At 64.2% G+C, this 23,205-nt stretch overlaps 1 protein-coding gene across 1 annotated transcript in view; it reads right to left on the bottom strand.

Moving 5' to 3' along the window:
* LOC122548250 (kinesin-like protein KIFC3) overlaps positions 1-23,205 on the bottom strand; it is a 190,204-nt gene that overhangs the window by 4,871 nt on the left and 162,128 nt on the right. The gene's annotated exons all lie outside the window — the stretch shown is intronic.

Below are 23,205 nucleotides of genomic sequence, written 5' to 3'. Positions count from 1 at the left end.
AAGTGCCACACTGTTGGAGGGTTAGTGCTGAGGGAGTCGGCACTGTCAGAGGGTCAGTACTGAGGGAGTGCCACACTGTCGGAGGGTCATGCTGAGGGAGAACCGCACTGTCGAAGGGTCAATGCTGAGGGAGTGGGCACTGTCGGAGGGTCAGTGCTGAGGGAGCGCCGCACTGTCGGAGGGTCAGAGCTGAGGGAGTGCCGGACTGTCAGAGGGTCAGAGCTGAGGGAGTGCCGGACTGTCAGAGGGTCAGAGCTGAGGGAGTGGGCACTGTCGGAGGGTCAGTGCTGAGGGAGCGCCGCACTGTCGGAGGGTCAGAGCTGAGGGAGTGCCGGACTGTCAGAGGGTCAGAGCTGAGGGAGTGCCGCACTGTCGGAGGGTCAGAGCTGAGGGAGTGCTACATTGTCGGAGGGTCAGAGCTGAGGGAGTGGGCACTGTCGGAGGGTCAGTACTGAGGGAGTGCCGCATTGTCGGAGGTCAGTGCTGAGGGAGTGGGCACTGTCGGAGGGTCAATACTGAGGGAGTGCCGCACTGTCGGAGGGTCAGTGTTGAGGGAGAACCGCACTGTCGGAGGGTCAGTGCTGAGGGAGTGCCGCACTGTTGGAGGGTCAGTGCTGAGGGAGTGCTGCACTGTCGGAGGGTCAGAGCTGAGGGAGTGCCGCACTGTCGGAGGGTCCGTGTTGAGGGAGCGGGCACTGTCAGAGGGTCAGTGCTGAGGGGGTGCCACCCTGTCGGGGGGTCAGTGCTGAGGGAGCGCCGCACTGTCGGAGGGTCAGTGCTGAGGGAGTGGGCACTGTCGGAGGGTCAGTGCTGAGGGAGTGCCGGACTGTCAGAGGGTCAGAGCTGAGGGAGTGCCGCACTGTCGGAGGGTCAGTGCTGAGGGAGCGACGCACTGTCGGAGGGTCAGTGCTGAGGAAGTGCCGGACTGTCAGAGGGTCAGAGACGAGGGAGAGCCGGACTGTCAGAGGGTCAGTGCTGAGGGAGTGCCGCACTGTCGGAGGGTCAGTACTGAGGGAGTGCCGTACTGTCGGAGGGTCAGTGCTGAGGGAGTGGGCACTGTAGGAGGGTCAGTGCTGAGGAAGTGGGCACTGTCGGAGGGTCAGTGCTGAGGGGGTGCCACACTGTTGGAGGGTTAGTGCTGAGGGAGTGCCGCACTGTTGGAGGATCAGTGCTGAGGGAGTGCCGCACTGTCAGAGGGTCAGTGCTGAGGGAGCGGGCACTGTCAGAGGGTCAGTGCTGAGGGGGTGCCACACTGTCGGAGGGTCAGTGCTGAGGGAGCGCCGCACTGTCAGAGGGTCAGTGCTGAGGCTGTGCCGCACTGTCAGATAGTCAGCGCTGAGGGACTGCCGCACTGTCGGAGGGTCAGTGCGAAGGGAGCGACGCACTGTCGGAGGGTCAGTGTTGAGGGAGTGGGCACTGTCGGAGGGTCAGTGCTGAGGGAGTGGGCACTGTCAGAGAGTCAGTGTTGAGGGAGCACCACACTGTGGGATGGTCAGTGCTGAGGGGGTGCCGCACTGTCAGAGAGTCAGTCCTGAGGGAGCGCCACACTGTCGGCGGGTCAGTGCTGAGGAAGTGTCCCACTGTCGGAGGGTCAGTGCTGAGGGAGTGCCGCACTGTCGGACGGTCAGTGCTGAGGGAGTGGGCACTGTCAGAGAGTCAGTCCTGAGGGAGCGCCACACTGTCGGCGGGTCAGTGCTGAGGAAGTGTCCCACTGTCGGAGGGTCAGTGCTGAGGGAGTGCCGCACTGTCGGAGGGTCAGTGCTGAGGGAGTGCCGCACTGTCGGACGGTCAGTGCTGAGGGAGTGGGCACTGTCGGAGGGTCAGTGCTGATGGAGTGCCGCACTGTAGGACGGTCAGTGCTGAGGGAGTGGGCACTGTTGGAGGGTCAGTCCTGAGGGAGCGCCGAACTGTGGGAGGGTCAGTGCTGAGGGAGTGCCGCACTGTGGGAGGGTCAGTGCTGAGGGAGTGGGCACTGTCGGAGGGTCAGTGCTGAGGGAGCGCCACACTGTCGGAGGGTCAATGTTGAGGGATTGGGCACTGTCGGAGGGTCAGTACTGAGGGAGTGGGCAGTGTCGGAGGGTCAGTGCTGAGGGAGTGCCGCACTGTCGGAGGGTCAGAGCTGAGGGAGTGCCGGACTGTCAGAGGGTCAGTGCTGAGGGAGTGGGCACTGTCGGAGGGTCAGTACTGAGGGAGTGCCGCACTGTCGGAGGGTCAGTGCTGAGGGAGAACCGCACTGTCGAAGGGTCAATGCTGAGGGAGTGGGCACTGTCGGAGGGTCAGTGCTGAGGAAGTGGGCACTGTCGGAGGGTCAGTGCTGAGGGGGTGCCACACTGTTGGAGGGTTAGTCCTGAGGGAGTGCCGCACTGTCGGAGGGTCAGAGCTGAGGGAGTGCCGGACTGTCAGAGGGTCAGTGCTGAGGGAGTGCCACACTGTCGGAGGGTCAGTGCTGAGGGGGTGCCACACTGTCGGAGGGTTAAGTGCTGAGGGAGCGCCGCACTGTCGGAGGGTCAGTGCTGAGGGAGTGTCACACTGTCAGAGGGTCAGTGCTGAGGGAGTGCCGCACTGTCAGATAGTCAGTGCTGAGGGAGTGCCACACTGTCAGAGGGTCAGTGCTGAGGCTGTGCCGCACTGTCAGAGGGTCAGTGCTGAGGGAATGCCACACAGTCGGAGGGTCAGTGCTGAGGGAGTGCCACACTGTCGGAGGGTCAGTGCTGAGGGAGTGGGCACTGTCGGAGGGTCAGTGCTGAGGGGGTGACGCACTGTCGGAGGGTCAGTGTTGAGGGAGTGGGCACTGTCAGAGAGTCAGTCCTGAGGGAGCGCCACACTGTGGGAGGGTCAGTGCTGAGGCAGTGCCGCACTGTCAGAGAGTCAGTGCTGAGGGAGTGGACACTGTTGGAGGGTCAGTCCTGAGGGAGTGCCGTACTGTCGGGAGGGTCAGTGCTGAGGGAGTGGGCACTGTCGGAGGGTCAGTGTTGAGGGAGCGGGCACTGTCGGAGGGTCAATGCTGAGGGAGCACCGCACTGTGGGAGGATCAGTGCTGTGGGAGTGCCGCACTGTCGGAGGGTCAGTGCTGAGGGAGTGGACACTGTCGGAGGGTCAGTGCTGAGGGAGCGCCACACTGTCAGAGAGTCAGTGCTGAGGGAGTGCCGCACTGTCGGAGAGTCAGTGCTGAGGGAGTGGGCACTGTCGGAGGGTCAGTGCTGAGGGAGTGCCACACTGTTGGAGGGTTAGTGCTGAGGGAGTGCCGCATTGTCGGAGGGTCAGTGCTGAGGGAGCGGGCACTGTCGGAGGGTCAGTACTGAGGGAGTGCCACACTGTTGGAGGGTCAGTGCTGAGGGAGTAGGCACTGTCGGAGGGTCAGCGCTGAGGGAGTGGGCACTGTCGGAGGGTCAGTGCTGAGAGAATGCCGCACTGTCGGAGGGTCAGTGCTGAGGGAGTACCGCACTGTCGGAGGTTCAGTGCTGAGGGAGTGGGCACTGTCGGAGGGTCAGTGTTGAGGGAGTGCTGCCCTGTCAGAGGGTCAGTGTTGAGGGAGTGCCGCACTGTCGGAGGGTCAGTGCTGAGGGAGTGCCACACTGTTGGAGGGTCAGTGCTGAGGGAGCAGGCACTGTCGGAGGGTCAGTGCTGAGGGAGTGCGGCACTGTCGGAGGGTCAGTGCTGAGGGAGCGGGCACTGTCGGATGGTCAGTGCTGAGGGAGCGGGCACTGTCGGAGGGTCAGTGCTGAGGGAGTGCCGGACTGTCAGAGGGTCAGTGCTGAGGGGGTGCCACACTGTCGGAGGGTCGGTGCTGAGTGACTGACGCACTGTCGGAGGGTCAGTGCTGAGGGAGTGCCACACTGTTGGAGGGTTAGTGCTGAGGGAGTGCCGCATTGTCGGAGGGTCAGTGCTGAGGGAGTGCCACACTGTTGGAGGGTTAGTGCTGAGGGAGTGCCGCACTGTCGGAGGGTCAGTGCTGAGGGAGTGCCACACTGTTGGAGGGTTAGTGCTGAGGGAGTGCCGCACTGTCGGAGGGTCAGAGCTAAGGGAGTGCTACACTGTCAGAGGGTCAGTGCTGAGGGAGTGGGCACTGTCGGAGGGTCAGTGCTGAGGGAGTGCCACACTGTCGGAGGGTCTGTGCTGAGGGAGTGCCACACTGTCGGAGGGTCAGTGCTGAGGGAGTGCCACACTGTCGGAGGGTCTGTGCTGAGGGAGTGCCACACTGTCGGAGGGTCAGTGCTGAGGGAGTGCCGCACTGTCGGAGGGTCTGTGCTGAGGGACTGCGGCACTGTCGGAGGGTCAGTGCTGAGGGAGCGATGCACTGTCGGAGGGTCAGTGCTGAGGGAGTGGGCACTGTCGGAGGGTTAGTGCTGAGGGACTGGGCACTGTCTGAGGGTCAGTGCTGAGGGAGTGCCGCAATGTCGGAGGGTCAGTGCTGAGGGAGTGCTGCATTGTCGGAGGGTCAGTACTGAGGGAGTGGGCACTGTCGGACGGTCAGTGCTGAGGGAGTGCTGCATTGTCGGAGGGTCAGTACTGAGGGAGTGGGCACTGTCGGAAGGTCAGTGCTGAGGGAGCCCCGCACTGTCGGAGGGTCAGTGCTGAGGGAGCCCCGCACTGTCGGAGGGTCAGTGCTGAGGGAGTGGGCACTGTCGGACGGTCAGTGCTGAGGGAGTGCTGCATTGTCGGAGGGTCAGTACTGAGGGAGTGGGCACTGTCGGGGGGTCAGTGCTGAGGGAGTGCCGCATTGTCGGAGGGTCAGTGCTGAGGGAGTGGGCACTGTCGGACGGTCAGTGCTGAGGTAGTGCTGAATTGTCGGAGGTTCAGTACTGAGGGAGTGGGCACAGTCGGGGGGCAGCGCTGAGGGAGTGGGCACTGTCGGAAGGTCAGTGCTGAGGGAGTGCCACACTGTCGGAGGGTCGGTGCTGAGTGACTGACGCACTGTCGGAGGGTCAGTGCTGAGGGAGTGCCACACTGTTGGAGGGTTAGTGCTGAGGGAGTGCCGCATTGTCGGAGGGTCAGTGCTGAGGGAGTGCCACACTGTTGGAGGGTTAGTGCTGAGGGAGTGCCGCACTGTCGGAGGGTCAGAGCTAAGGGAGTGCCACACTGTCAGAGGGTCAGTGCTGAGGGAGTGCCGCACTGTCAGATAGTCAGTGCTGAGGGAGTGCCACACTGTCGGAGGGTCAGTGCTGAGGGAGTGCCGCACTGTCGGAGGGTCTGTGCTGAGGGACTGCCGCACTGTCGGAGGGTCAGTGCTGAGGGAGCGATGCACTGTCGGAGGGTCAGTGTTGAGGGAGTGGGCACTGTCGGAGGGTTAGTGCTGAGGGACTGGGCTCTGTCTGAGGGTAAGTGCTGAAGGAGTGGGCACTGTCGGAGGGTCAGTGCTGAGGGAGTGGGCACTGTCGGAGGGTCAGTGCTGAGAGAATGCCGCACTGTCGGAGGGTCAGTGCTGAGGGAGTACCGCACTGTCGGAGGTTCAGTGCTGAGGGAGTGGGCACTGTCGGAGGGTCAGTGTTGAGGGAGTGCTGCCCTGTCGGAGGGTCAGTGTTGAGGGAGTGCCGCACTGTCGGAGGGTCAGAGCTGAGGGAGTGCCACACCGTTGGAGGGTCAGTGCTGAGGGAGCGGGCACTGTCGGAGGGTCAGTGCTGAGGGAGTGCGGCACTGTCGGAGGGTCAGTGCTGAGGGAGCGGGCACTGTCGGAGGGTCAGTGCTGAGGGAGCGGGCACTGTCGGAGGGTCAGTGCTGAGGGGGTGCCAAACTGTCGGAGGGTCGGTGCTGAGTGACTGACGCACTGTCGGAGGGTCAGTGCTGAGGGAGTGCCGCACTGTCGGAGGGTCAGTGCTGAGGGAGTGCCACACTGTCGGAGGGTCTGTGCTGAGGGAGTGCCACACTGTCGGAGGGTCAGTGCTGAGGGAGTGCCACACTGTCGGAGGGTCTGTGCTGAGGGACTGCCGCACTGTCGGAGGGTCAGTGCTGAGGGAGTGGGCACTGTCGGAGGGTTAGTGCTGAGGGACTGGGCACTGTCTGAGGGTCAGTGCTGAGGGACTGGGCACTGTCGGAGGGTCAGTGCTGAGGGAGTGCCGCAATGTCGGAGGGTCAGTGCTGAGGGAGTGCTGCATTGTCGGAGGGTCAGTACTGAGGGAGTGGGCACTGTCGGACGGTCAGTGCTGAGGGAGTGCTGCATTGTCGGAGGGTCAGTGCTGAGGGAGCCCCGCACTGTCGGAGGGTCAGTGCTGAGGGAGCCCCGCACTGTCGGAGGGTCAGTGTTGAGGGAGCGGGCACTGTCGGAGGGTCAGTGCTGAGGGAGCGGGCACTGTCGGAGGGTCAGTGCTGAGGGAGTGCCACACTGTTGGAGGGTCAGTGCTGAGGGAGTGGGCACTGTCGGAGGGTCAGTGCTCAGGGAGTGGGCACTGTCGGAGGGTCAGTGCTGAGGGAGTGCCACACTGTCGGAGGGTCAGTGCTGAGGGAGTGCCGAACTGTCGGAAGGTCAGTGCTGAGTGAGCGGGCACTGTCGGAGGGTCAGTGCTGAGGGAGTGCCACACTGTCGGAGGGTCAGTGCTGAGGGAGTGGGCACTGTCGGGGGGTCAGTGCTGAGGGAGTGGGCACTGTCGGAGGGTCAGTGCTGAGGGAGTGCGGCACTGTCGGGGGGTCAGTGCTGAGGGAGTGCCGCACTGTCGGGGGGTCAGCGCTGAGGGAGTGGGCGCTGTCGGAGGGTCAGTGCTGAGGGAGTGCGCACTGTCGGAGGGTCAGTGCTGACGGAGTGGGCACTGTCAGAGGGTCAGTGCTGAGGGAGTGTGGCACTGTCGGGGGGTCAGTGCTGAGGGAGTGCCGCATTGTCGGAGGGTCAGTGCTGAGGGAGTGGGCACTGTCGGACGGTCAGTGCTGAGGGAGTGCTGAATTGTCGGAGGGTCAGTACTGAGGGAGTGGGCACAGTCGGGGGGTCAGCGCTGAGGGAGTGGGCACTGTCGGAAGGTCAGTGCTGAGGGAGTGCCACACTGTCGGAGGGTCGGTGCTGAGTGACTGACGCACTGTCGGAGGGTCAGTGCTGAGGGAGTGCCGCACTATCGGAGGGTCAGTGCTGAGGGAGTGCCGCATTGTCGGAGGGTCAGTGCTGAGGGAGTGCCACACTGTTGGAGGGTTAGTGCTGAGGGAGTGCCGCACTGTCGGAGGGTCAGAGCTAAGGGAGTGCCACACTGTCAGAGGGTCAGTGCTGAGGGAGTGCCGCACTGTCAGATAGTCAGTGCTGAGGGAGTGCCACACTGTCGGAGGGTCAGTGCTGAGGGAGTGCCGCACTGTCGGAGGGTCTGTGCTGAGGGACTGCCGCACTGTCGGAGGATCAGTGCTGAGGGAGCGATGCACTGTCGGAGGGTCAGTGTTGAGGGAGTGGGCACTGTCGGAGGGTTAGTGCTGAGGGACTGGGCACTGTCTGAGGGTAAGTGCTGAAGGAGTGGGCACTGTCGGAGGGTCAGTGCTGAGGGAGTGGGCACTGTCGGAGGGTCAGTGCTGAGAGAATGCCGCACTGTCGGAGGGTCAGTGCTGAGGGAGCGGGCACTGTCGGAGGTTCAGTGCTGAGGGAGTGGGCACTGTCGGAGGGACAATGTTGAGGGAGTGCTGCCCTGTCGGAGGGTCAGTGTTGAGGGAGTGCCGCACTGTCGGAGGGTCAGAGCTGAGGGAGTGCCACACTGTTGGAGGGTCAGTGCTGAGGGAGCGGGCACTGTCGGAGGGTCAGTGCTGAGGGAGTGCGGCACTGTCGGAGGGTCAGTGCTGAGGGAGCGGGCACTGTCGGATGGTCAGTGCTGAGGGAGCGGGCACTGTCGGAGGGTCAGTGCTGAGGGAGTGCCGGACTGTCAGAGGGTCAGTGCTGAGGGGGTGCCACACTGTCGGAGGGTCGGTGCTGAGTGACTGACGCACTGTCGGAGGGTCAGTGCTGAGGGGGTGCCACACTGTCGGAGGGTCGGTGCTGAGTGACTGACGCACTGTCGGAGGGTCAGTGCTGAGGGAGTGCCACACTGTTGGAGGGTTAGTGCTGAGGGAGTGGGCATTGTCGGAGGGTCAGTGCTGAGGGAGTGCCACACTGTTGTAGGGTTAGTGCTGAGGGAGTGCCGCACTGTCGGAGGGTCAGAGCTAAGGGAGTGCCACACTGTCAGAGGGTCAGTGCTGAGGGAGTGCCGCACTGTCAGATAGTCAGTGCTGAGGGAGTGCCACACTGTCGGAGGGTCAGTGCTGAGGGAGTGCCACACTGTCGGAGGGTCTGTGCTGAGGGAGTGCCACACTGTCGGAGGGTCAGTGCTGAGGGAGTGCCACACTGTCGGAGGGTCTGTGCTGAGGGACTGCCGCACTGTCGGAGGGTCAGTGCTGAGGGAGTGGGCACTGTCGGAGGGTTAGTGCTGAGGGACTGGGCACTGTCTGAGGGTCAGTGCTGAGGGAGTGGGCACTGTCGGAGGGTCAGTGCTGAGGGAGTGCCGCAATGTCGGAGGGTCAGTGCTGAGGGAGTGCTGCATTGTCGGAGGGTCAGTACTGAGGGAGTGGGCACTGTCGGACGGTCAGTGCTGAGGGAGTGCTGCATTGTCGGAGGGTCAGTGCTGAGGGAGCCCCGCACTGTCGGAGGGTCAGTGCTGAGGGAGCCCCGCACTGTCGGAGGGTCAGTGTTGAGGGAGCGGGCACTGTCGGAGGGTCAGTGCTGAGGGAGCGGGCACTGTCGGAGGGTCAGTGCTGAGGGAGTGCCACACTATTGGAGGGTCAGTGCTGAGGGAGTGGGCACTGTCGGAGGGTCAGTGCTGAGGGAGTGCCACACTGTCGGAGGGTCAGTGCTGAGGGAGTGCCGAACTGTTGGAAGGTCAGTGCTGAGTGAGCGGGCACTGTCGGAGGGTCAGTGCTGAGGGAGTGCCACACTGTCGGAGGGTCAGTGCTGAGGGAGTGGGCACTGTCGGGGGGTCAGTGCTGAGGGAGTGGGCACTGTCGGAGGGTCAGTGCTGAGGGAGTGCGGCACTGTCGGGGGGTCAGTGCTGAGGGAGTGCCGCACTGTCGGGGGGTCAGCGCTGAGGGAGTGGGCGCTGTTGGAGGGTCAGTGCTGAGGGAGTGCGCACTGTCGGAGGGTCAGTGCTGACGGAGTGGGCACTGTCAGAGGGTCAGTGCTGAGGGAGTGTGGCACTGTCGGGGGGTCAGTGCTGAGGGAGTGCCGCATTGTCGGAGGGTCAGTGCTGAGGGAGTGGGCACTGTCGGACGGTCAGTGCTGAGGGAGTGCTGAATTGTCGGGGGGTCAGTACTGAGGGAGTGGGCACAGTCGGGGGGGTCAGCGCTGAGGGAGTGGGCACTGTCGGAAGGTCAGTGCTGAGGGAGTGCCACACTGTCGGAGGGTCGGTGCTGAGTGACTGACGCACTATCGGAGGGTCAGTGCTGAGGGAGTGCCGCATTGTCGGAGGGTCAGTGCTGAGGGAGTGCCACACTGTTGGAGGGTTAGTGCTGAGGGAGTGCCGCACTGTCGGAGGGTCAGAGCTAAGGGAGTGCCACACTGTCAGAGGGTCAGTGCTGAGGGAGTGCCGCACTGTCAGATAGTCAGTGCTGAGGGAGTGCCACACTGTCGGAGGGTCAGTGCTGAGGGAGTGCCACACTGTCGGAGGGTCTGTGCTGAGGGAGTGCCACACTGTCGGAGGGTCAGTGCTGAGGGAGTGCCACACTGTCGGAGGGTCTGTGCTGAGGGACTGCCGCACTGTCGGAGGGTCAGTGCTGAGGGAGTGGGCACTGTCGGAGGGTTAGTGCTGAGGGACTGGGCACTGTCTGAGGGTCAGTGCTGAGGGAGTGGGCACTGTCGGAGGGTCAGTGCTGAGGGAGTGCCGCAATGTCGGAGGGTCAGTGCTGAGGGAGTGCTGCATTGTCGGAGGGTCAGTACTGAGGGAGTGGGCACTGTCGGACGGTCAGTGCTGAGGGTGTGCTGCATTGTCGGAGGGTCAGTGCTGAGGGAGCCCCGCACTGTCGGAGGGTCAGTGCTGAGGGAGTGCGCACTGTCGGAGGGTCAGTGCTGACGGAGTGGGCACTGTCAGAGGGTCAGTGCTGAGGGAGTGTGGCACTGTCGGGGGGTCAGTGCTGAGGGAGTGCCGCATTGTCGGAGGGTCAGTGCTGAGGGAGTGGGCACTGTCGGACGGTCAGTGCTGAGGGAGTGCTGAATTGTCGGGGGGTCAGTACTGAGGGAGTGGGCACTGTCGGAAGGTCAGTGCTGAGGGAGTGGGCACTGTCGGACGGTCAGTGCTGAGGGAGTGCTGAATTGTCGGGGGGTCAGTACTGAGGGAGTGGGCACAGTCGGGGGGTCAGCGCTGAGGGAGTGGGCACTGTCGGAAGGTCAGTGCTGAGGGAGTGCCACACTGTCGGAGGGTCGGTGCTGAGTGACTGACGCACTATCGGAGGGTCAGTGCTGAGGGAGTGCCGCATTGTCGGAGGGTCAGTGCTGAGGGAGGGCCGCACTGTCGGAGGGTCAGTGCTGAGGGAGGGCCGCACTGTCGGAGGGTCAGAGCTAAGGGAGTGCCACACTGTCAGAGGGTCAGTGCTGAGGGAGTGCCGCACTGTCAGATAGTCAGTGCTGAGGGAGTGCCACACTGTCGGAGGGTCAGTGCTGAGGGAGTGCCACACTGTCGGAGGGTCTGTGCTGAGGGAGTGCCACACTGTCGGAGGGTCAGTGCTGAGGGAGTGCCACACTGTCGGAGGGTCTGTGCTGAGGGACTGCCGCACTGTCGGAGGGTCAGTGCTGAGGGAGTGGGCACTGTCGGAGGGTTAGTGCTGAGGGACTGGGCACTGTCTGAGGGTCAGTGCTGAGGGAGTGGGCACTGTCGGAGGGTCAGTGCTGAGGGAGTGCCGCAATGTCGGAGGGTCAGTGCTGAGGGAGTGCTGCATTGTCGGAGGGTCAGTACTGAGGGAGTGGGCACTGTCGGACGGTCAGTGCTGAGGGTGTGCTGCATTGTCGGAGGGTCAGTGCTGAGGGAGCCCCGCACTGTCGGAGGGTCAGTGCTGAGGGAGCCCCGCACTGTCGGAGGGTCAGTGTTGAGGGAGCGGGCACTGTCGGAGGGTCAGTGCTGAGGGAGTGCCACACTGTTGGAAGGTCAGTGCTGAGGGAGTGAGCACTGTCGGAGGGTCAGTGCTGAGGGAGTGGGCACTGTCGGAGGGTCAGTGCTGAGGGAGTGCCACACTGTCGGAGGGTCAGTGCTGAGGGAGTGCCGAACTGTCGGAAGGTCAGTGCTGAGTGAGCGGGCACTGTCGGAGGGTCAGTGCTGAGGGAGTGCCACACTGTCGGAGGGTCAGTGCTGAGGGAGTGGACACTGTCGGGGGATCAGTGCTGAGGGAGTGGGCACTGTCGGAGGGTCAGTGCTGAAGGAGTGCGGCACTGTCGGGGGGTCAGTGCTGAGGGAGTGCCGCACTGTCGGGGGGTCAGCGCTGAGGGAGTGGGCGCTGTCGGAGGGTCAGTGCTGAGGGAGTGCGCACTGTCGGAGGGGCAGTGCTGACGGAGTGGGCACTGTCAGAGGGTCAGTGCTGAGGGAGTGTGGCACTGTCGGGGGGTCAGTGCTGAGGGAGTGGGCACTGTTGGACGGTCAGTGCTGAGGGAGTGCTGAATTGTCGGAGGGTCAGTGCTGTGGGAGTGCCGCACTGTCGGAGGGTCAGTGCTGAGTGACTGACGTACTGTCGGAGGGTCAGTGCTGAGGGAGTGCCGCATTGTCGGAGGGTCAGTGCTGAGGGAGTGCCACACTGTTGGAGGGTTAGTGCTGAGGGAGTGCCGCACTGTCGGAGGGTCAGAGCTAAGGGAGTGCCACACTGTCAGAGGGTCAGTGCTGAGGGAGTGCCGCACTGTCAGATAGTCAGTGCTGAGGGAGTGCCACACTGTCGGAGGGTCAGTGCTGAGGGAGTGCCGCACTGTCGGAGGGTCTGTGCTGAGGGACTGCCGCACTGTCGGAGGGTCAGTGCTGAGGGAGCGATGAACTGTCGGAGGGTCAGTGCTGAGGGAGTGGGCCCTGTCGGAGGGTCAGTGCTGAGGGAGTGCGGCACTGTCGGAGGGTCAGTGCTGAGGGAGTGGGCACTGTCGGAGGGTCAGTGCTGAGGGAGCGGGCACTGTCGGAGGGTCAGTGCTGAGGGAGCGGGCACTGTCGGAGCGTCAGTGCTGAGGGAGTGCCACACTGTTGGAGGGTCAGTGCTGAGGGAGTGGGCACTGTCGGAGGGTCAGTGCTGAGGGAGTGGGCACTGTCAGAGGGTCAGTGCTGAGGGAGTGCCACACTGTCGGAGGGTCAGTGCTGAGGGAGTGCCGAACTGTCGGAAGGTCAGTGCTGAGTGAGCGGGCACTGTCGGAGGGTCAGTGCTGAGGGAGTGCCACACTGTCGGAGGGTCAGTGCTGAGTGAGTGGGCACTGTCGGGGGGTCAGTGCTGAGGGAGTGGGCACTGTCGGAGGGTCAGTGCTGAGGGAGTGCGGCACTGTCGGGGGGTCAGTGCTGAGGGAGTGCCGCACTGTCGGGGGGTCAGCGCTGAGGGAGTGGGCGCTGTTGGAGGGTCAGTGCTGAGGGAGTGCGCACTGTCGGAGGGTCAGTGCTGACGGAGTGGGCACTGTCAGAGGGTCAGTGCTGAGGGAGTGTGGCACTGTCGGGGGGTCAGTGCTGAGGGAGTGCCGCATTGTCGGAGGGTCAGTGCTGAGGGAGTGGGCACTGTCGGACGGTCAGTGCTGAGGGAGTGCTGAATTGTCGGAGGGTCAGTACTGAGGGAGTGGGCACTGTCGGAGGGTCAGTGCTGAGGGAGTGGGCACTGTCGGAGGGTCAGTGCTGAGGGAGCTCCGCACTGTCGGAGGGTCAGTGCTGAGGGAGCGTGCACTGTCGGAGGGTCAGCGCTGAGGGAGTGGGCACTGTCGGAGGGTCAGTGCTGAGAGAATGCCGCACTGTCGGAGGGTCAGTGCTGAGGGAGTACCGCACTGTCGGATGTTCAGTGCTGAGGGAGTGGGCACTGTCGGAGGGTCAGTGTTGAGGGAGTGCCACACTGTTGGATGGTTAGTGCTGAGGGAGTGCTGCCCTGTCGGAGGGTCAGTGTTGAGGGAGTGCCACACTGTTGGATGGTTAGTGCTGAGGGAGTGGGCACTGTCGGAGGGTCAGCGCTGAGGGAATGCCGCACTGTCAGAGGGTCAGTGCTGAGGGAGTGGGCGCTGTCGGAGGGTCAGCGCTGAGGGAATGCCGCACTGTCGGAGGGTCAGTGCTGAGGGAGTGGGCACTGTCGGAGGGTCAGTGCTGAGGGAGTGGGCACTGTCGGAGGGTCAGTGCTGAGGGAGTGCTGCACTGTCGGAGGGTCAGTGCTGAGGGAGCGGGCACTGTCGGAGGGTCAATGCTGAGGGAGCGCCGCACTGTCGGAGGGTCAGTGCTGAGGGAGCGCCACACTGTCGGAGGGTCGGTGCTGAGTGACTGACGCACTGTCGGAGGGTCAGTGCTGAGGGAGTGGCACACTGTCGGAGGGTCAGTGCTGAGGGAGCGGGCACTGTCGGAGGGTCAATGCTGAGGGAGCGCCGCACTGTCGGAGGGTCAGTGCTGAGGGAGCGCCACACTGTCGGAGGGTCGGTGCTGAGTGACTGACGCACTGTCGGAGGGTCAGTGCTGAGGGAGTGGCACACTGTCGGAGGGTCAGTGCTGAGGGAGTGCCACACTGTCAGATAGTCAGTGCTGAGGGAGCGACGCACTGTCGGAGGGTCAGTGTTGAGGGAGTGGGCACTGTCGGAGGGTCAGTGCTGAGGAACTGGGCACTGTCTGAGGGTCAGTGCTGAGGGAGTGGGCACTGTCGGAGGGTCAGTGCTGAGGGACTGGGCACTGTCTGAGGGTCAGTGTTGAGGGAGTGGGCACTGTCGGAGGGTCAGTGCTGAGGGACTGGGCACTGTCTGAGGGTCAGTGTTGAGGGAGTGGGCATTGTCGGAGGGTCCGTGCTGAGGGAGTGGGCACTGTCGGACGGTCAGTGCTGAGGGAGTGCTGCATTGTCGGAGGGTCAGTACTGAGGGAGTGGGCACTGTCGGAAGGTCAGTGCTGAGGGAGTGCGGCACTGTCGGAGGGTCAGTGCTGATGGAGCGGGCACTGTCAGAGGGTCAGTGCTGAGAGAGCGGGCACTGTCGGAGGGTCAGTGCTGAGGGAGTGCCACACTGTTGGATGGTCAGTGCTTAGGGAGTGGGCACTGTCGGAGGGTCAGTGCTGAGGGAGTGGGCACTGTCGGAGGGTCAGTGCTGAGGGAGTGCCACACTGTCGGTGGGTCAGTGCTGAGGGACTGCCGCACTGTCGGAGGGTCAGTGCTGAGGGAGCGACGCACTGTCGGAGGGTCAGTGTTGAGGGAGTGGGCACTGTCGGAGGGTCAGTGGTGAGGGAGTGGGCACTGTCAGAGAGTCAGTCCTGAGGGAGCGCCGCACTGTCGGAGGGTCAATGCTGAGGGAGCACCGCACTGTCGGAGGGTTAGTGCTGAGGGAGCGCCGCACTGTTGGAGGGTGAGTACTGAGGGAGTGCCGCATTGTCGGAGGGTCAGTGCTGAGGGAGTGCCACACTGTTGGAGGGTTAGTACTGAGGGAGTGCCGCATTGTCGGAGGGTCAGTGCTGAGGGAGCGGGCACTGTCGGAGGGTCATTGCTGTGGGAGCGTCGGATGTGGGAGGGTCAGTGCTGAGGGAGTGCTGCACTGTCGGAGGGTCAGTGCCGAGGGAGTGGGCACTGTCGGAGGGTCAGTGCTGAGGGAGTGCCGCACTGTCGGAGGGTCAATGCTGAGGGAGTGGGCACTGTCGGAGGGTTAGTGCTGAGGGAGTGCCGCATTGTCGGAGGGTCAGTGCTGAGGGAGCGCCGCACGGTCAGAGGGTCAGTGTTGACGGAGTGGGCACTGTCGGAGGGTCAGTGCTGAGGGAGTGCCACACTGTTGGAGGGTCAGTGCTGAGGGAGCGACGCACTGTCGGAGGGTCAGTGTTGAGGGAGTGGGCAGTGTCGGAGGGTCAGTGCTGAGGGACTGGGCACTGTCTGGGGGTCAGTGCTGAGGGAGTGCTGCACTTTCGGAGGGTCAATGCTGAAGGAGTGGGCACTGTCGGAGGGTCAGTGCTGAGGGAGTGACGCACTGTCGGAGGGTCTGTGCTGAGGGAGTGGGCATTGTCAGAGGGTCAGTGCTGAGGGTGTGGGCACTGTCAGAGGGTCAGTGCTGAGGGAGTGGGCACTGTCGGAGGGTCAGTGCTGAGGGAGTGGGCACTGTCGGAGTGTCAGTGCTGAGGGAGTGCCGCACTGTCGGAGGGTCAGTGCTGAGGAGTGCCGCACTGTCGGAGGGTCAGTGCTGAGGGAGCGGGCACTGTCGGAGGGTCAGTGCTGAGGGAGCGGGCACTGTCGGAGGGTCAGTGCTGAGGGAGTGCCACACTGTTGGAGGGTCAGTGCTGAGGGAGTGGGCACTGTCGGAGGGTCAGTGCTGACGGAGTGGGCACTGTCAGAGGGTCAGTGCTGAGGGAGTAGGCACTGTCGGAGGGTCAGTGCTGAGGGAGTGCCACACTGTTGGATGGTTAGTGCTGAGGGAGTGCTGCCCTGTCGGAGGGTCAGTGCTGAGGGAGTGCCACACTGTTGGATGGTTAGTGCTGAGGGAGTGCCGCACTGTCGGAGGGTCAGTGCTGAGGGAGTGGGCACTGTCGGAGGGTCAGTGCTGAGGGAGCGGGCACTGTCGGAGGGTCAGTGCTGAGGGAGTGCCACACTGTCGGAGGGTCAGTGCTGAGGGAGTGGGCACTGTCGGGGGGTCAGTGCTGAGGGAGTGGGCACTGTCGGAGGGTCAGTGCTGAGGGAGTGCGGCACTGTCGGGGGGTCAGTGCTGAGGGAGTGCCGCACTGTCGGGGGGTCAGCGCTGAGGGAGTGGGCGCTGTCGGAGGGTCAGTGCTGAGGGAGTGCGCACTGTCGGAGGGTCAGTGCTGACGGAGTGGGCACTGTCAGAGGGTCAGTGCTGAGGGAGTGGGCACTGTCGGAGGGTCAGTGCTGAGGGAGTGCCACACTTTTGGATGGTTAGTGCTGAGGGAGTGCTGCCCTGTCGGAGGGTCAGTGCTGAGGGAGTGCCACACTGTTGGATGGTTAGTGCAGAGGGAGTGCCGCACTGTCGGAGGGTCAGTGCTGAGGGAGTGCCGCACTGTCGGAGGGTCTGTGCTGTGGGAGTGGGCACTGTCGGAGGGTCAGTGCTGAGGGAGTGCGGCACTGTCGGAGGGTCAGTGCTGAGGGAGCGCCGCACTGTCGGAGGGTCTGTGCTATGGGAGTGGGCACTGTCGGAGGGTCAGTGCTGAGGGAGTGCGGCACTGTCGGAGGGTCAGTGCTGAGGGAGCGGGCACTGTCGGGGAGTCAGTGCTGAGGGAGTGCCGCATTGTCGGTGGGTCAGTGCTGAGGGAGCGGACACTGTCGAAGGGTCAATGCTGAGGGAGCGCTGCACTGTCGGAGGGTCTGTGCTGTGGGAGTGGGCACTGTCGGAGGGTCAGTGCTGAGGGAGTGCGGCACTGTCGGAGGGTCAGTGCTGAGGGAGCGGGCACTGTCGGAGGGTCAGTGCTGAGGGAGTGCGGCACTGTCGGAGGGTCAGTGCTGAGGGAGCGGGCACTGTCGGAGGGTCAGTGCTGAGGGAGTGCGGCACTGTCGGAGGGTCAGTGCTGAGGGAACGGGCACTGTCGGAGGGTCAGTGCTGAGGGAGCGGGCACTGTCGGAGGGTCAGTGCTGAGGGAGTGCCGGACTGTCAGAGGGTCAGTGCTGAGGGGGTGCCACACTGTCGAAGGGTCGGTGCTGAGTTACTGACGCACTGTCGGAGGGTCAGTGCTGAGGGAGTGCCACACTGTTGGAGGGTTATTGCTGAGGGAGTGCCACACTGTCAGAGGGTCAGTGCTGAGGGAGTGCCGCACTGTCAGATAGTCAGTGCTGAGGGAGTGCCACACTGTCGGAGGGTCAGTGCTGAGGGAGTGCCGCACTGTCGGAGGGTCTGTGCTGAGGGACTGCCGCACTGTCGGAGGGTCAGTGCTGAGGGAGCGATGCACTGTCGGAGGGTCAGTGTTGAGGGAGTGGGCACTGTCGGAGGGTTAGTGCTGAGGGACTGGGCACTGTCGGAGGGTCAATGCTGAGGGAGCGCCGCACTGTCGGAGGGTCTGTGCTATGGGAGTGGGCACTGTCGGAGGGTCAGTGCTGAGGGAGTGCGGCACTGTCGGAGGGTCAGTGCTGAGGGAGTGCCACACTGTTGGATGGTTAGTGCAGAGGGAGTGCCGCACTGTCGGAGGGTCAGTGCTGAGGGAGTGCCGCACTGTCGGAGGGTCTGTGCTGTGGGAGTGGGCACTGTCGGAGGGTCAGTGCTGAGGGAGTGCGGCACTGTCGGAGGGTCAATGCTGAGGGAGCGCCGCACTGTCGGAGGGTCTGTGCTATGGGAGTGGGCACTGTCGGAGGGTCAGTGCTGAGGGAGTGCGGCACTGTCGGAGGGTCAGTGCTGAGGGAGCGGGCACTGTCGGGGGGTCAGTGCTGAGGGAGTGGGCACTGTCGGAGGGTCAGTGCTGAGGGAGTGAGCACTGTCGGACGTTCAGTGCTGAGGGAGTGCCGCACTGTCGGAGGGTCAGTGCTGAGGGAGTGGGCACTGTCGGAGGGTCAGTGCTGTGGGAGTGCGGCACTGTCGGGGGGTCAGTGCAGAGGGAGTGGGCCCTGTCGGGGGGTCAGTGCTGAGGGAGTGGGCACTGTTGGAAGGTCAGTGCTGAGGGAGTGGGCACTGTCGGAGGGTCAGTGCTGAGGGAGCGGGCACTGTCGGAGGTTCAGTGCTGAGGGAGAGCTGCACTGTTGGAGGGTCTGTGCTGAGGGAGTGGGCACTGTCAGAGGGTCAGTGCTGAGGGTGTGGGCACTGTCAGAGGGTCAGTGCTGAGGGAGTGGGCACTGTCGGAGGGTCAGTGCTGAGGGAGTGGGCACTGTCGGATTGTCAGTGCTGAGGGAGTGGGCACTGTCGGAGGGTCAGTGCTGAGGGAGTGGGCACTGTCGGAGGGTCAGTGCTGAGGGAGTGCCGCACTGTCGGAGGGTCAGTGCTGAGGAGTGCCGCACTGTCGGAGGGTCAGTGCTGAGGGAGTGGGCACTGTCGGATTGTCAGTGCTGAGGGAGTGGGCCCTGTCGGAGGGTCAGTGCTGAGGGAGTGGGCACTGTCGGAGGGTCAGTGCTGAGGGAGTGCCGCACAGTCGAAGGGTCAGTGCTGAGGGAGTGCGGCACTGTCGGGGGGTCAGTGCTGAGGGAGTGGGCCCTGTCGGAGGGTCAGTGCTGAGGGAGTGGGCACTGTCATAAGGTCAGTGCTGAGGGAGTGCCGCACTGTCGGAGGGTCAGTGCTGAGGGAGCGGGCACTGTCAGAGGGTCAGTGCTGAGGGAGTGGGCACTGTCGGAGGGTCAGTGCTGAGGGAGAGCTGCACTGTCGGAGGGTCAGTGCTGAGGGAGCGGGCACTGTCAGAGGGTCAGTGCTGAGGGAGCCCCGCACTGTCGGAGGGTCAGTGCTGAGGGAGCGGGCACTGTCGGAGGGTCAGTGCTGAGGGAGTGGGCACTGTCGGAGGGTCAGTGCTGAGGGAGTGGGCACTGTCGGATGGTCCGTGCTGAGTGTGTGCCGCACTGTCGGAGGGTCAGTGCTGAGGGAGTGCCACACTGTTGAGGGTCAGTGCTGAGGGAGTGGGCACTGTCGGAGGGTCAGTGCTGACGGAGTGGGCACTGTCAAAGTGTCAGTGCTGATGGGGTGCCGCACTGTTGGAGGGTCAGTGCTGAGGGAGTGGGCACTGTCTTTGTGTCAGTGCTGAGGGAGTGGGCACTGTCGGATGGTCAGTGCTGAGGGAGTGGGCACTGTCAGAAGGTCAGTGCAGAGGGAGTGGGCACTGTCGGAGGGTCAGTGCTGAGGGAGTGGGCACTGTCGGAGGGTCAGTGCTGAGGGAGTGGGCACTGTCGGGGGGTCAGTGCTGAGGGAGTGCCGCACTGTCGGGGGATCAGTGCTGAGGGAGTGGGCACTGTCGGGGGGTCAGTGCTGAGGGAGTGCCGCACTGTCGGAGGGTCAGTGCTGAGGGAGTGCGGCACTGTCGGGGGGTCAGTGCTGAGGGAGTGGGCACTGTCGGAGGGTCAGTGCTGAGGGAGTGCGGCACTGTCGGGGGGTCAGTGCTGAGGGAGTGGGCATGTCGGGGGGTCAGTGCTGAGGGAGTGGACACTATCGGAGGGTCAGTGCTGAGGGGGTGCTGCCCTATCGGGGTGTCAGCGCTGAGGCTGTGGGCACTGTTCGAGGGTCAGTGCTGAGGGAGTGCTGCACTGTCAGAGGGTCAGTGCTGAAGGAGTGGGCACTGTCGGATTGTCAGTGCTGAGGGAGTGGGCACTGTCGGAGGGTCAGTGCTGAGGGAGTGGGCACTGTCGGAGGGTCAGTGCTGAGGGAGTGCCGCACTGTCGGAGGGTCAGTGCTGAGGGAGTGGGCACTGTCGGAGGGTCAGTGCTAAGGGAGTGCGGCACTGTCGGGGGGTCAGTGCTGAGGGAGTGGGCCCTGTCGGAGGGTCAGTGCTGAGGGAGTGGGCACTGTCGGAAGGTCAGTGCTGAGTGAGTGGGCACTATCGGAGGGTCAGTGCTGAGGGAGCGGGCACTGTCGGAGGGTCAGTGCTGAGGGAGTGGGCACTGTCGGAGGGTCAGTGCTGAGGGAGTGCTGAACTGTCGGAGGGTCAGTGCTGAGGGAGTGCGCACTGTCGGAGGGTCAGTGCTGACGGAGTGGGCACTGTCGGAGGGTCAGTGCTGAGGGAGTGGGCACTGTCGGAGGGTCAGTGCTGAGGGAGAGCTGCACTGTCGGAGGGTCAGTGCTGAGGGAGTGGGCACTGTCGGAGGGTCAGTGCTGAGGGAGTGGGCACTGTCGGAGGGTCAGTGCTGAGGGAGTGCCGCACTGTCGGAGGGTCAGTGCTGAGGGAGTGCGGCACTGTCGGGGGGTCAGTGCTGAGGGAGTGGGCCCTGTCGGAGGGTCAGTGCTGAGGGAGTGGGCACTGTCATAAGGTCAGTGCTGAGGGAGTGCCGCACTGTCGGAGGGTCAGTGCTGAGGGAGCGGGCACTGTCGGAGGGTCAGAGCTGAGGGAGTGGGCACTGTCGGAGGGTCAGTGCTGAGGGAGAGCTGCACTGTCGGAGGGTCAGTGCTGAGGGAGAGCTGCACTGTCGGAGGGTCAGTGCTGAGGGAGCGGGCACTGTCGGAGCGTCAGTGCTGAGGGAGTGGGCACTGTCGGAGGGTCAGTGCTGAGGGAGCCCCGCACTGTCGGAGGGTCAGTGCTGAGGGAGCGGGCACTGTCGGAGGGTCAGTGCTGAGGGAGTGGGCACTGTCGGAGGGTCAGTGCTGAGGGAGAGCTGCACTGTCGGAGGGTCAGTGCTGAGGGAGCGGGCACTGTCGGAGGGTCAGTGCTGAGGGAGCCCCGCACTGTCGGAGGGTCAGTGCTGAGGGAGCGGGCACTGTCGGATGGTCCGTGCTGAGGGAGTGCCGCACTGTCGGAGGGTCAGTGCTGAGGGAGTGCCGCACTGTCGGAGGGTCAGTGCTGAGGGAGTGGGCACTGTCGGAGGGTCAGTGCTGACGGAGTGGGCACTGTCAAAGTGTCAGTGCTGATGGGGTGCCGCACTGTTGGAGGGTCAGTGCTGAGGGGTTGGGCACTATCGGAGGGTCAGTGCTGAGGGAGCGGGCACTGTCGGAGGGTCAGTGCTGAGGGAGTGGGCACTGTCGGAGGGTCAGTGCTGAGGGAGTGCTGAACTGTCGGAGGGTCAGTGCTGAGGGAGTGCGCACTGTCGGAGGGTCAGTGCTGAGGGAGTGCCGCACTGTCGGAGGGTCAGTGCTGAGGGAGTGCGGCACTGTCGGGGGGTCAGTGCTGAGGGAGTGGGCCCTGTCGGAGGGTCAGTGCTGAGGGAGTGGGCACTGTCATAAGGTCAGTGCTGAGGGAGTGCCGCACTGTCGGAGGGTCAGTGCTGAGGGAGCGGGCACTGTCGGAGGGTCAGAGCTGAGGGAGTGGGCACTGTCGGAGGGTCAGTGCTGAGGGAGAGCTGCACTGTCGGAGGGTCAGTGCTGAGGGAGCGGGCACTGTCGGAGGGTCAGTGCTGAGGGAGTGGGCACTGTCGGAGGGTCAGTGCTGAGGGAGCCCCGCACTGTCGGAGGGTCAGTGCTGAGGGAGCGGGCACTGTCGGAGGGTCAGTGCTGAGGGAGTGGGCACTGTCGGAGGGTCAGTGCTGAGGGAGAGCTGCACTGTCGGAGGGTCAGTGCTGAGGGAGCGGGCACTGTCGGAGGGTCAGTGCTGAGGGAGCCCCGCACTGTCGGAGGGTCAGTGCTGAGGGAGCGGGCACTGTCGGATGGTCCGTGCTGAGGGAGTGCCGCACTGTCGGAGGGTCAGTGCTGAGGGAGTGCCGCACTGTCGGAGGGTCAGTGCTGAGGGAGTGGGCACTGTCGGAGGGTCAGTGCTGACGGAGTGGGCACTGTCAAAGTGTCAGTGCTGATGGGGTGCCGCACTGTTGGAGGGTCAGTGCTGAGGGGTTGGGCACTGTCGGGGTGTCAGTGCTGAGGGAGTGGGCACTGTCGGAGGGTCAGTGCTGAGGGAGTGCGGCACTGTCAGGGGGTCAGTGCTGAGGGTGTGGGCACTGTTGGAGGGTCAGTACTGAGGGAGTGGGCACTGTCGGAAGGTCAGTGCTGAGGGAGTGGGCACTGTCGGAGGGTCAGTGCTGAGGGAGTGGGCACTATCGGAGGGTCAGTGCTGAGGGGGTGCCGCCCTGTCGGGGTGTCAGCGCTGAGGCTGTGGGCACTGTTGGAGGGTCAGTGCTGAGGGAGTGGGCACTGTCGGAAGGTCAGTGCTGAGGGAGTGGGCACTGTCGGGGGGTCAGTGCTGAGGGAGTGCCGCACTGTCGGAGGGTCAGTGCTGAGGGAGTGCGGCACTGTCGGGGGGTCAGTGCTGAGGGAGTGGGCACTGTCGGAGGGTCAGTGCTGAGGGAGTGCGGCACTGTCGGGGGGTCAGTGCTGAGGGAGTGGGCATGTCGGGGGGTCAGTGCTGAGGGAGTGGACACTATCGGAGGGTCAGTGCTGAGGGGGTGCCGCCCCATCGGGGTGTCAGCGCTGAGGCTGTGGGCACTGTTGGAGGGTCAGTGCTGAGGGAGTGCTGCACTGTCGGATTGTCAGTGCTGAGGGAGTGGGCACTGTCGGAGGGTCAGTGCTGAGGGAGTGGGCACTGTCGGAGGGTCAGTGCTGAGGGAGTGCCGCACTGTCGGAGGGTCAGTGCTGAGGCAGTGGTCACTGTCGGAGGGTCAGTGCTAAGGGAGTGCGGCACTGTCGGGGGGTCAGTGCTGAGGGAGTGGGCCCTGTCGGAGGGTCAGTGCTGAGGGAGTGGGCACTGTCGGAAGGTCAGTGCTGAGTGAGTGGGCACTATCGGAGGGTCAGTGCTGAGGGAGCGGGCACTGTCGGAGGGTCAGTGCTGAGGGAGTGGGCACTGTCGGAGGGTCAGTGCTGAGGGAGTGCGGAACTGTCGGAGGGTCAGTGCTGAGGGAGTGCGCACTGTCGGAGGGTCAGTGCTGAGGGAGTGCGGCACTGTCGGAGGGTCAGTGCTGAGGGAGCGGGCACTGTCGGGGAGTCAGTGCTGAGGGAGTGCCGCATTGTCGGTGGGTCAGTGCTGAGGGAGCGGACACTGTCGAAGGGTCAATGCTGAGGGAGCGCTGCACTGTCGGAGGGTCTGTGCTGTGGGAGTGGGCACTGTCGGAGGGTCAGTGCTGAGGGAGTGCGGCACTGTCGGAGGGTCAGTGCTGAGGGAGCGGGCACTGTCGGAGGGTCAGTGCTGAGGGAGTGCGGCACTGTCGGAGGGTCAGTGCTGAGGGAGCGGGCACTGTCGGAGGGTCAGTGCTGAGGGAGTGCGGCACTGTCGGAGGGTCAGTGCTGAGGGAACGGGCACTGTCGGAGGGTCAGTGCTGAGGGAGCGGGCACTGTCGGAGGGTCAGTGCTGAGGGAGTGCCGGACTGTCAGAGGGTCAGTGCTGAGGGGGTGCCACACTGTCGAAGGGTCGGTGCTGAGTTACTGACGCACTGTCGGAGGGTCAGTGCTGAGGGAGTGCCACACTGTTGGAGGGTTATTGCTGAGGGAGTGCCACACTGTCAGAGGGTCAGTGCTGAGGGAGTGCCGCACTGTCAGATAGTCAGTGCTGAGGGAGTGCCACACTGTCGGAGGGTCAGTGCTGAGGGAGTGCCGCACTGTCGGAGGGTCTGTGCTGAGGGACTGCCGCACTGTCGGAGGGT

This window comes from Chiloscyllium plagiosum, unplaced genomic scaffold, assembly GCF_037043375.1.
Source record: "Chiloscyllium plagiosum isolate Xiang-an unplaced genomic scaffold, Cpla_swu_hap1 HiC_scaffold_5, whole genome shotgun sequence".
Lineage (NCBI taxonomy): Eukaryota > Metazoa > Chordata > Chondrichthyes > Orectolobiformes > Hemiscylliidae > Chiloscyllium > Chiloscyllium plagiosum.
The sequence above is the reverse complement of the archived record's forward strand: the minus strand, read 5'-3'. Positions and strand labels throughout refer to the sequence as shown.